The sequence below is a fragment of the Anas acuta genome, chromosome 9 (assembly GCF_963932015.1).
Source record: "Anas acuta chromosome 9, bAnaAcu1.1, whole genome shotgun sequence".
NCBI lineage: Eukaryota > Metazoa > Chordata > Aves > Anseriformes > Anatidae > Anas > Anas acuta.
The window spans coordinates 3,265,408-3,279,047 of record NC_088987.1 but is presented as its reverse complement, the minus strand read 5'-3'; the positions used below and the strand labels follow the sequence as shown (position 1 = coordinate 3,279,047).

Genomic DNA, 13,640 nt, shown 5'->3' with positions numbered 1-13,640 from the left:
CTATTTTCATACCTAGTATGCACATAAAAATAAATAAAAAGCCAATTATAAAATTATTCATGAATCTTTCCACAGTGAGAATGGTCTCTCAAAAAATCAGAGAACAGAGTTGCACATAAGGGCAAGAGACAGAAGGATGAAATGATGTGAAACAAAACTATCGAATAGAGACTTGGTTCACAATATATTTTGACACTGAATTTATTACAGACATGGCTGCATATTTCATTTCAAAAAATACATTGAATACAACAAGAGATCCCACCATTTTTTCTGTACATATCTTCCCTCTTCCCCACTTATGTGAATATATATATCCACATCTGAAATATTTCCAAGGATGATTTATTCCCTCTACATTTCTTTGTTAATAGAGCATTACATTTCTTTGTTAATAGAGCATTAATAGAGCACTCAGACACTTCAAAGTTTCCAAACTGGAACTGGAACATGGAGAAAAAGTCTTGCCATTGGAGCAACCCAACAGTCTGGGTGGCTTGAGGACTACTGAGCACAGGTTAATTTGATTTTCCCTCTACTCACTGGGAAATTCACAAATAAACAGTAACATTAATGAATGATGGTGAGAGACCTGGCATTAGGCTGAGGTTGCTTATCATCAAGGGAAGCTATGCTGGTTCCTCCACCAGGAGGGTTCCTGAGGATGCTCAGCTTGCTGTGGGCTTTTTTCATCTCAGCATATTCTGACTGGCAGCACCTTCAAAGTAAAGCACAAATAAATGGTTTTAATAAAATAATTTGAGATTAAATTATTTCTGAAACTGAAGAACATTATCAAGATGATCATACTCGAAGGAGGATCTTATTAAAACTAACATGTGGTTAATAATACTGGTGAGGAGTAAGGCGAGACTTAGGAGAGTCTGGAACTGCACAATTAGGTTAAAACTTTTTTGAGCATTCTTATTCTGGTTGTGTTTTACACAAAGAGCTCAAGAGCCTCCTAGGCGATGTGCCATGTTCCACTGGGTCAACACGTCAGGTCCTTGTGATCAGGGCAATATTTCATAGCGTGCCCTAAGTATGAGTCAAGTATACTAACATTGCTCAAGTATGGCAATACTTGATGACACTTCAGTTAAGAAAAACCTACCTATGGTGACTGAAGGCTCCAAAAAATTCAGGAGAGTGTAAAGAATGACAATTTGCAATTAGACGATTCACAATTATAAAAACACCCATAGTAAAAATATTTTGCCTGATCCAGTGATTTTTACACCTGAAGATATTATTAGAAACTTGATTTAGCCAGGCTCATTCTAAGAGAAATCACAGGCTATTTGGTGAACAAGGCTGTGAGTATCTGCATGTTCTTTTTTAATAAGATTTCTTTTGTTGTTCTTTAAGAAGAAAAATGGCCTATTTGATGCTTTTCCTCCAAGCCATGCAGATATGTAGGAAGACAACAGGCCTGCCCACTGATCAGCATCCCATGTGGCTTCATTTACACCAAAAGCCTGTGCTGCCGAAGCCTGGCAGGGCTGCAGGCAGGTACCGACAGCCCAACTGTTGCACGGAGGGTGAGAGGCTGTGCCTGTGACATGCACTGCTTCTCAGCTGAATTTCTGGGGCCTGTGGGAGCCGATGTCACTGCACTGTCCTTTGCCATCACTTGTACCAGCCGCAGAGCACCACACATAGCTCTTTGTCCTGGGAGGTGGCCAAACCAGCAAAGATGTAAAAGATTCAGGTGGCTTTCTTGCAGTGTGGGTCCTCTGGCCACAGTAACTAATTGCCTCAAAAATAAACCATAGCACAGAGACATCGGACTTATTAGAATAATTTATAGCAGCATATATCCTGTCTATGGGAGAAAACAAACATTCGCGTAGTTCAAACTAATGAGGCAATCTAAGTCTCAGTGCATTTTATTTTCCTTTGATGATTTCATTAAAAAGCTAATTTGCAAATAATTTAAAAATACGATTCGTATATACATGCACACATACATCCCACGTGGAGACACAAATCTCTCAGCGTTATCTCTGTGCACAGTGATGCTGACGCTGCGTACCTGGTGTCATGTGCTCCTGGAGTGATGGGGGTACAAATCTTCGCTCCTCGCTGCCATCCCAGCCTGGCCAGCATGGCGGGTGGAGGCTGGCAGTGCTCCCCAGGAATCATCCCATAGACCTCAGCAAGTTTTGATCCCCTGAGTTTAATGTAATGCCAGCTACATGCATGGCCAATAGAAATAGATTTTTGTTTTGTCGGCATTTTGGGGGTTTGGGGGTTCTCATACTGTAAAAGGCAGGTAGAATTACACCAAAAATCCTACCAGAAGATGTCTATGCCCTTTCTAGAAGGCAGCTCTTCCAACAGTTCCTCAGTATTTGCTGTTTCTCACCTGTACACTGTACATGGTTCCCTCGGATCAGCGCTTCCCTCACTGGATGTCTCCTACACCACATCAGACTGACTTCCCACAAGCTGAAGTTTTTGATATTTCTTCAGACATTTTATGCTTTTGTAACTTTCAAGAAATGAATCCTGCCATCAGCCAGTGCAGGCTTTTGCTGGCAGCACCACATGCATGACCAGAGTGATTATTTAAATACCCTCTCAGCACCCAGAAAATAGAACCATTCATTAATATCTTATGAGAAGAATTTTGGGTCAGGTTTTTTGCCTCTCATAATGCATTTTAATGCATTTCTTATTGAGTCTTCCATTACATCCTAGAGAGGTAATTCATACTTTCTTTCTATTCAATATTTCCTTGCAAGGGAAGAACAAAAGCTGGAATTATCCACCTACTGCTAGATAATTCCTAGGAGATTTTTTTTCATTTATTACTAATAGATGTTGGATAGTGAATATACTTTCCAGCAGACCATAAAGCATATTTATGAGAATACACATGCATATATGGGTCAAAAAGTAAATTATTTTTCCTTAAATAAAGGCAAGAAAACAAAACAAAACAAAAAAAAATAAGCCTTTCTTTTAATGACTACAGATTGAAAATGTCAAACTTTGAGGCTATATATTTCCAACACAGATTGTGTGAAAGTTCCGTTACATATTGGGTAATGAATCATAATGTTCTGGGTTTTGTTTTTGTTTTTGCTTTTTTTGTCATGTAGAAGCAAAATCCAGAGAGGAAATATTTCCAACTGCTAGAAATGTGGATTTCATATTCATGCGTAGCATATACCTATATAAAAAGTGTCTACGATGAAAAATATTTACTCACCAAGACATTCATCTACATATTCTGCAAAAATTGATTATGTCAGCTGGGAAATATTTAGTTACTAGAAAAAAGATGCAATTTTTCTTTCTCTGGATACATATAATGAATATAATTAAAATAACACTGTAATGTTAAGATACAAATAATACTATTTTTGTATTACGGTGTCTCTGTAAGAAGTTAACTTGTTTAAAGATTGAAACTATTATTTATTTATTTATTTATTTATTTATTATGGATATTCATGCTTAGGAAAAAAAACCTCTATCTATATACTGTGCATTCCCATAAATAAGTTTCTGTCGCGTTAAAGGGGTGTAGCTGATTAACCGTCACGGGCCCGTTTGGATTCAGAGTACTGAACCAGTCGGACATTCACCAAAACTGGGGGTCCGTTCGGACATTCACCAAAAACGTAATAACCGCCTGGGGGTCCACTCAGACATTCACCAAAAACGTATTAACCACCTGGGGGTCCACTCAGACATTCACCAACAATGCATTAACCGTCTGGGGGTCTGGTTAGATTCAGAACACTGAATTATCACGGATAATCACCCTCACCCAAGTCGCATTAATGAGAGCTATCACAATGCAATCAAGTATGGTTTATTACAGCAACAGATAATCAGGTTCTTTTGGATTGCCGGCGATAGTGACTGTCTGCAAAAGCAAGTTAGTATGTATGAAATACACAGGCGTTATAGGTGTTATAGATGTGACAGGTGTTATAGGTGTTACAGATGTTACAGATGTTACAGGTGTTACAGATGTTATAGATGATATAGATGTTACAGGTGTTACAGGTGTTATAGGTGTTATAGGTGTTATAAGTGTTATGGGTGCACAGCCTAGAAATAAACGCGTTGAAAGGATCAAAGACTCTATATAGAGATTTATAAGCAAATATTCAGATCTCACCCAAAGGCGTCCCAATGGGGGGGGAAGAGAGGCTCAGCCCGTCGACTGATCCCAGGAGTCAGGAGGTCCTAAGGATGCTGTATGTCCTCGGGATGGTATCTCCCCTGACGGTGGTATCTTCCCTAACATCCCCTCTCTCTTGGGCCAATTTATATTATTTTCTGTCTTCTAGGTGGAGCTTGAGTGGCTCTAGTCAAGCATATCTTAGTTATGATTGGTGTAAAGTTTTCCCGTCTCCGTTTAAAGTAATAGGCTCTGAGAAATTCAGAGCGCATGCTCAGTGAGGGGTGGTCGCACCTTGGAGGCGGGTAGCTTTTGGGATGGAGGTGTGTTTTGGTATTATAATGATATTATAATGAGCAAAAAGTACACTAGGGTACAGCATTTGTCAAAACATGACAGGTCTTTGGCTTAGGGTGGCAAAAAGTGCTGCTTTGTGCACAAGAACAATCGAGGTCCCACCTGATCACAGAGCCTAGCCGTGGTGTCTCCACTCCACTCCACGCTCCGTGGTGTTCCTTAGAGCTAGCACACCAAGTTGCCCCAGCGCGATAGCATCTAGGGTTGGGAGCCTAGGGAACGCTCAGATAATGCAGTTATGCCCTACCCTGAAAGCCTCTTCAAAGCTGTACCTTTTCCTTAAAAAACATGAATGTTAGTTTTATTTTCCTAGTTACTTCAGGCATTTACACCACATAATCCACCCCGTGACTATAGTCACTCAAGCTTCACGACAGTTGAAATATGTCGGGGATATCACATACATTCTCGGTTTGAGGTTTATCGAGTGTATGTACATTGTGTAGTGATGCTAAACGTTTTACCATAAACCAGAGTTTAGCATACAAACTAATTGTCAGTATAAAACATAATACAGTATTAGCAGAACAATAGCAGGGTGAAGCATCTTGTTGAAGATTCCCTTGGCAGCTGGCAATCATCTCTCTTTACTCTTTCCATCACTCGATGTATTTCTTGTGCATCATGGTGGACAGTAATCAGAGTCTTTTGTCCATTTTCTTGGACTTGTGTCATCAGCTGCTTCAGGTCCTCATGTACCAGCAATTTCTTCACCAAGGTGAGGTTCATTCCAATAGGAGTAGGCAGCAGTTCATGAAGCAGAATATAATTAGATGCAATAAGTTGATAAGAAGTGACAGGAGCTGAGTATTTAAAATCACATCCTAGAATTTTGGTAAAATTGCAAACACAAACATTAGAGTGATTACTGGTATCTACCACTGTATCATCTACGACTATAGAATCACAATGAGTTCTCATACAAACACAACCTTTCCCAATATGTATAAGTACAGTTTCAAGGGTTGCATTAGGATGTATCTCGAAGTGGCAAATATTTTGCTCAGTGTCAAGACAAATGTCTTGAGATTCCAGCGTGTTACTTTCACAGATGAAACCTTTTTGTTCACGCACAATGCATGCATTTACATCAATTGTTTGCCACTTTCCTCCCTTTTGATGGGCCCATACTTTGTGTTCTTTAGGATAAAGTATAGTTCCATTATGATTGAGTCCTAATGCAATGATTGGATATACATTGTATACGGTGGCATTACTTATAGTAAGTATAAAGGCAACAATTTTATCATTTTAATGGGTAAAGTTGACTAATTGCCACCAAGCTTGAAATTCTTTTTCAAATTCTGAAGCATTATCCCAAATCAATTTTCGAATTTCAGTGGGCAAAGTTCCTCCTTCTCCTTCTCTAATAATAGCTGCTGCTACAGATTGTATCCATAACTGCGCTTGGATACAGCTCAAGGCAAGGGAGGTATTGCCTTGGGCTTTTCCAAGGGCATTTACAATTAATTGATGATCATTTTCCTCAATTTGTTCCCAATGGGGTAAAATATCTGATAGAAGCCATTGATTTGCTCCTAAAGCCAATAAGGATGATTTTATTGGTTGTTCCAATTTCCTTAGGTCATCTGTAGTAGCAGTTACTCTACTCATTAAAACCTCAGCATCAATGCTATTTAATATACCTAATCCTGTCCCTAATAACCCAGTTGCATCCTGTGGCCCTTTTTTAGGGACCAACTAGGGTCAAAGAGAATTTGTTGTTTTCCCACAATTTTAATTATGTAAGGACCTGTGTTGAAGATGGAAGGAGTTAGACCAATGGGAGGCTGAGTCGGTTCATTTTCAAATATCTGCAGGGGCAGAGGCTTCTTATCCTTTGACCATGAATTCAAATAGTAATTCTGTGCCTCTGTAGCCTCAGAGACAGTACACAATTATAGGTTTGGTGAAAGTAAAATTGTACCAGCAATCAAAATTTGGTTCAGTTATTTTAGTTATTTGGCAACCAATTTGTATTGTCTGTCCAGACATGGCTTAAAGTTCAGCCATTCTTAGAGAATTGTTCCAACTCCATTCATCTTTTGAAAATATTTTGTTTCCATGTAGAACTAAAGTAGAGAGATTTAGGTCCTTTCTGTTTTGAGATGTTACAGTGACTGTACTATACTGTGACAATACATGGTTAAATGCCATGGTGAAACACCTCAGCTCCATGCACAGCCACAGTAGCTAAGTTTTCTTTAAGGTCTGTAATTGCATCAAGGTCAGGGTAAAGCATAGCATCATTAATCCAAACTGTTGATTCGTCATCTTCCAGCTGTCCATATACAGTTCGCTCAGGGTTCCTGTGAACACAAAAGAAAATAAAATATGCTCGGTTGTATTCAACCGGCAGGGTTAGAAAGAGGGTGAAATAGCAATCTTTGATTTCCCATGCGTAGAAATATTTGGAAGTAGTTAGCGCTATTGCTACTGTTAGAAACACGGAGGGCTTTCACTATCTCTGCCATGTTTGGAACTGCGGCAGTCAAAGGTGTAGTGTTAGCATTCAGCTGTCTGTATTTCACTGTAAAATGCCATTGCCTGGTTGGTTTCTTTACTGGCCACACTGGTGAATTGTAAGGTGAATGGGTCCTTTTAATAATGTCTCTTTTTTCCAATTCTTTTACCACCCCGTCAATCCCCATAAGTGCTGCTGCTGACAACAGATATTGCCGATCATTAATGATTTTAGCAGGGGATAGGGGTACGGATGTTTGTAACAGGCTCAGTCTCATGGTGCCTGAATCCCTTTGATGTGTCGCGAAACTCCACACAGTTCCATCAGGGAGTTTCCACATACGACCATGCAGTATGTCAAATCCTAAAATATTAGTGTATGCAGCACCAACTAATACTTCTACCCTGGTTAATTTTTGTTCCTCTGGCAACCAGGGTGAAATTTTTTGCAGTGGGGCATTGTTTTTCCACACCATTGATTCCCGTGAATTTAACCCTGTGTTGACCAGGTGTTATGCTCAGGGTTTGTGCTGTCTCATGTGTAATTACTGACATTTGGGTCCTGGTATCAATAAGAAAGTTTACCAATATTTTGGGGGGTTCAACAGGAATGGCAATGATAGGGTCAATATGTTCATTAGAGAGCCATTGAATTGTTAATACCTGCCGAGCAGGGTGGCTCATTGCCCTCCCCGGGGATAAGAGTTTTTTTGCCGACACCACAACTCACCTCGTTCCCTATTAGGTTTCAATCTCTCTTTGAATTTGGGATATCTGGGATTTTTAGTGTGGATTTGGCGGAGTCGCCGAGAGTGGTCTTGGGATTTAATACTGGATGAATTAATCCAGCCCATTTGGTGTCCGTACTTATCTATGTCTTGTACCAATTCACTCCATGTTGGAATAGGAGAGTTAGGATTTCGCCTACAACCACTATCATCATCCCTACAAGCAGCTAGTATGTGATCTGGGGTGTTTGCTACAAACATCTTAAGACAATCAGGGAGTCCACGGATGAGTGGGGTTAACCGAATTGGATCAATAGGAGCTAACATCGGGGATTTCCTTAATTCATTTCTTTCATATATCGCCTGAATGCAGGCTGCTTTCTGTACTGCTACAGCCAGGTCAGCTCCTGGTGTGGTGGTTAAAAATACTCCAGGTCTCCAAAAGCCTCCTACCTCTTCCTCACTCAACATCATTCGATCTCCTCCTTTAAGAGAAACTCTCCACACATACTCAACTTCTGATTCCCCTGACCGCCTTGAGAACTTCTCCTGTATTTTAACCAACTCTGCTGGTGGCAACGGAATCGTTCGCACAGTAGTGCGGATTTCATCATTATCATCAACAGCAGTCTCAGTCTTAACCAAAGGTCTCAAGGAAATGGATTGGGGTTCAGAATCAGAAATCTCTTCAACACCATCATCACTGTCAGACCAGAAATCACTGTCCCAGCTTTCAGGTTCTGCATTATGCAGCACTCCACGAATCTGCTTGACCGGAGCACAAGGCTGTACTTTATTTAACAGATGACTAACCCTCTCCAGCAATTGTTTAAGATGATTATTCTCATGCACAAGTTTATCATTTTCACTCACAAGTTTATCATTTTCACTCACAAGTTTATCATTTTCAGTCACAAGTTTGTCATTCTCAATGGAAAGTTTATTATTTTCACCCAAAAGTTTATCCACTCTGATTCCTAATGTTTTTCCCGTCTCCCTTTCAAAGGCCAATGATGACTTCAACACATCAATCTCTGATTTCAAAGCTGTATGTTCCGCATCAGAGATCAGTTTGGGAGCAGGAGTTTCCTTAGCTTTTTGCCGAGCACAAGACAAACAAGCTCCTAACACAGCACAAATTGCACCTTTACCCTTTCTTTGACCAATCTTTCGTGAAGCCTGACACTGCTCAATGTGCTCTACCACTTTCTCCTCATCTTTCCAAAACTTTTGGGAAAACTCCTTCCCTGCCTGGGAAGGGGCACATTTATATTTTTGCAGTAGTTTATCCATAGCAATCCTGCCGACTACGCCAATTTTACTGTCGCGTTAAAGGGGTGTAGCTGATTAACCGTCACGGGCCCGTTTGGATTCAGAGTACTGAACCAGTCGGACATTCACCAAAACTGGGGGTCCGTTCGGACATTCACCAAAAACGTAATAACCGCCTGGGGGTCCACTCAGACATTCACCAAAAACGTATTAACCACCTGGGGGTCCACTCAGACATTCACCAACAATGCATTAACCGTCTGGGGGTCTGGTTAGATTCAGAACACTGAATTATCACGGATAATCACCCTCACCCAAGTCGCATTAATGAGAGCTATCACAATGCAATCAAGTATGGTTTATTACAGCAACAGATAATCAGGTTCTTTTGGATTGCCGGCGATAGTGACTGTCTGCAAAAGCAAGTTAGTATGTATGAAATACACAGGCGTTATAGGTGTTATAGATGTGACAGGTGTTATAGGTGTTACAGATGTTACAGATGTTACAGGTGTTACAGATGTTATAGATGATATAGATGTTACAGGTGTTACAGGTGTTATAGGTGTTATAGGTGTTATAAGTGTTATGGGTGCACAGCCTAGAAATAAACGCGTTGAAAGGATCAAAGACTCTATATAGAGATTTATAAGCAAATATTCAGATCTCACCCAAAGGCGTCCCAATGGGGGGGGAAGAGAGGCTCAGCCCGTCGACTGATCCCAGGAGTCAGGAGGTCCTAAGGATGCTGTATGTCCTCGGGATGGTATCTCCCCTGACGGTGGTATCTTCCCTAACATCCCCTCTCTCTTGGGCCAATTTATATTATTTTCTGTCTTCTAGGTGGAGCTTGAGTGGCTCTAGTCAAGCATATCTTAGTTATGATTGGTGTAAAGTTTTCCCGTCTCCGTTTAAAGTAATAGGCTCTGAGAAATTCAGAGCGCATGCTCAGTGAGGGGTGGTCGCACCTTGGAGGTGGGTAGCTTTTGGGATGGAGGTGTGTTTTGGTATTATAATGATATTATAATGAGCAAAAAGTACACTAGGGTACAGCATTTGTCAAAACATGACAGGTCTTTGGCTTAGGGTGGCAAAAAGTGCTGCTTTGTGCACAAGAACAATCGAGGTCCCACCTGATCACAGAGCCTAGCCGTGGTGTCTCCACTCCACTCCACGCTCCGTGGTGTTCCTTAGAGCTAGCACACCAAGTTGCCCCAGCGCGATAGCATCTAGGGTTGGGAGCCTAGGGAACGCTCAGATAATGCAGTTATGCCCTACCCTGAAAGCCTCTTCAAAGCTGTACCTTTTCCTTAAAAAACATGAATGTTAGTTTTATTTTCCTAGTTACTTCAGGCATTTACACCACAGTTTCCAACTATCTGTTCAGTTGTGTAGATGCATGGGTACATGCCGTGTGCTTCCTTTGTATTTGGGAGTTAATTTTAAGTCATCAAGAATTTTAATAAATCTGTACCTCACTAATGCAAGGCTTAAAGTAGTACGTTCTTAAAATTTTTGTAACTATCTTCAAGAATGATGATAAAGTAAAAACTTCAGTTCCTGTAGCCTGATATTTTATGTTTTTCTTTTAATAACTTTTGAACTTCTTGAATATGAAAAAATCCTTCAGATTGTTTAACTATCACATATAATAAAAAGTAGCAGCTATGCAATTATCACAAAATGTGTATGAGAACATCCTCCTCATGCTTAGATGCTCACAGGAGATAGTGCTAGATATCTGCCGTGAAGGAAAATATTGTTGTTCTGTAGCAAATCTGCAGCAGTTTTCAAACACACTGCAGTCAAACAGCAGAGAGAATGGCTGTACACAGTGAGAAAACGCTGCTAAGAAACTTTAGTCCCTCAGTCCCTTTACTGCAAGTACCCTGTTTTTATTCTTATTTACTTTATAGGTACCTTATAAATATTTAATTTTAACAGGACCCATGGAATAAAATGAACTTTTACTGCAAGATGACCGAGCGGTTACTTGGTTTAACTTTCAGGTACAATTAAAGTTTTTATTGCTGTGTTACCAGAAGAGCAAAGACACGGTAAAATACTCACGACGTGGAGGGTCAGCCAAGGGGAGCCTTCCAAAAGCACCAGTAGGGCTGTGCCTCACCCCACTGCACCACCCCGGTACTGCCAGCATAAGGAAAGGACTCCCTGTATCACTGCGCAAAAATAGGGACACCGAGAAACTTTTTTTTTTTTTTTTTCAAGTCACACATTTGAACGATAGCAAAAAAGCATCGTTACAGTTGAAACAATAGAACTTCAACTTCCACGTAGTCTTTTTTGTTGTCAGCTTCAGAAGTTTCCAAAGCCTAACAACATTACTTCAAAAGCATTTGGTGTAAAAGTACACTAGATAATGAAAGAACATCCTTTAAGAATATTTTCAAACACATAAAAACCCCCAGCAAGCTTACATCACTGACATTTTGACAAATGATGTACCAAAAAGGATCTGGTCACAGAAAGAAAGATGGTGGGGAGAGTGGCACTTTCTCTCCAGCTAATTGACAACTTGGGAAACAAACACATCAAAAGAAATACATTATAATATTACTCCAGTGAATAGTCTGTCAGAAAATGCAGCCTGTTTATTAGTTTGAAATCAGCATTCATTTTGATCTCTGGCAGGGCAGAGACGTGGATTCGGGAAGCAGAAGAAATCTATCTGCAAGGCCTCGCAGCACAATGTGCTGAGGGAAACAATGAACGTGCTTCTGAAGGCCCATTAGACAGCAGTGAGAGAATCTGAAAAGGCAGCAATTTAAATATTTTTAGTGCTCTGAAGCTTCTTCCTTATTTAACAGCTTAGCTGGGCTGCATACATTAGAGTCAAGGGTTGGAAATAACTTCAGGTGGGGAAGTTGGAGAACAATATGTCAAAGGTGTCACTCAGCCACTTGGATGACTGGGTTCAGGACAGCATTGTTCAGCACAGAAGCTATCTTCGAAAGGTGGGTTTGGAGAAAAATATCCAGAAATCCAGCATTTGATGTCAACTTTTTTAGATGCAACCAAGTTGCACGGAGCTGTTTCCCTCACTGAAACAGCAGAGGCATCTGCTCTGGACTGATCTGGTTCAGGGCCTGGTTCAGTGATCATATAAATCCCACTCACCTCTCTGGATTTTCCAAAATCACACACACACACACACACGCACGCGCACACTGCCATCCAACAGCAGGATGAAACGGAGTGCTTTTCACTTGAATATCCCATGTCAGTTAGATGCAATCCTACCACAAAACACTAAAACTGTTGCATTTTTAACAGTACTAGCCTCTGTAAATGCATTTATTGTTAGCAGTTTTATCGTCAGAACATCTACTGGCTCTGAAAGTCCTCCCACTCCACCCATTTTTAAAAATAAAATGAAAGAATTTAAAAATAAAATGGGAAAGAATGTAATAAATGTGACATGCCAGAGCTTATTAGTGAATGGATAAAGTATTATTATGAGATAGAAATAGGAAAAAATGAAAGAATATAATAAAACCTTTTTAAAGTGCAGAAAAGAGCAAAAAATGTGAGAATTTAAATTCATGCATGGCCTAACAACTTTATGACCCTTTCCAATGAAGTCAATAAGCAGATATTAAGACTTCCAGCATCAGATCAAATTCACTCCTAACATTTAATTCCATTAGCCAAGTTTTCAGACTCTTACTACTAGAGTGGTCTTTGGGGCAAATACAGGAAAAGGAGTGGAAGTGATTAAGAAACTTCTGTGATTTTTTTTTTTTTTTTTTTTTTTGGGGGGGGGGGTTGGTTGTCTGGCTTTTGTTTTCTGTTTTTGTTTGTTTGTTTGTTTTCAATATTTGTCCCTTTACAATGCTGGACAATTTTGACATGGCTACTATTAGCTTCTACTTTGTCTCCCTGCTGCAGCCAGAGGCCTGGCAGAGAAGAAGCTCACCAGCTTGGAGGGTTGCTCAGCTGCCCCACAATACAGGCACACCTCAGTAAATGCAAATAACAATGCTAAATGTTAAAAAGTTTCATCTATTATTGTTGTATTTATTACTTCACTGATCGCATCTTCTAAATAAGAACACGCAGAAAACAAACAAACAAACATTTTTTTGATGCAATTTTCCTTTTTCTTTCTGCAAGTACCACCACAAATGGGGCTGATGAAACTGATGTGACATTACTGATCTCAGAAAACTTCCCCGTGACTGGATCCAGGTCCTTTAGTCAAGTTAAATAGTTTGGAAGTTAAGGGCAGTCTTCCTTGACTAGACATTTTTAAATGACTAGACATTCTTAAATAATACAGAATAGGGGACCTTCTAGTGAAACTAAACCCAAGAAGAAACAGCAATTTCTTCAGAAGTAATTTTTTTTTTTTTTTTTTTTTTTTTTAATCCAAGCTACAGAGCTTATACAGACAAAACATCACCAGCCTGCTTCATGAGGACCCTTTGTGCTCCTGCTCCCTGCCTGACTCGCTACTGTGACGACATCTTCAGCCCATTTGGCAAATTGAGCTTATGCTGGCTGCCGAAACAACTGCTCCTGGAGAAAGGCAGAATATTTATCACTTGGAGTGGAGAAGAAGCACACGTGAAAAGCCCTTGACATGGCAGAAGAGCAGCACATGGTGTAAAGGCACTCTCCAGCCCCAACAGCAACAGACCCTGGGCAGTGGTGTGCTG

At 40.3% G+C, this 13,640-nt stretch overlaps 1 long non-coding RNA gene across 2 annotated transcripts in view; it reads right to left on the bottom strand.

Annotated features, from left to right (window-relative positions):
* Positions 1-205: 205 nt before the first annotated feature.
* The window catches only part of LOC137860938 (uncharacterized), a 215,089-nt gene continuing 201,654 nt past the window's right edge, over positions 206-13,640 (bottom strand). Inside the window, exon 4 of one of the 2 annotated variants that reach the window (XR_011099268.1) lies at positions 206-718. This is a non-coding gene — a long non-coding RNA (uncharacterized lncRNA). Of the gene's footprint in view, positions 719-11,202; positions 11,731-13,640 lie in introns of those variants that run through there. The other variant, XR_011099265.1, reaches the window with a different exon arrangement.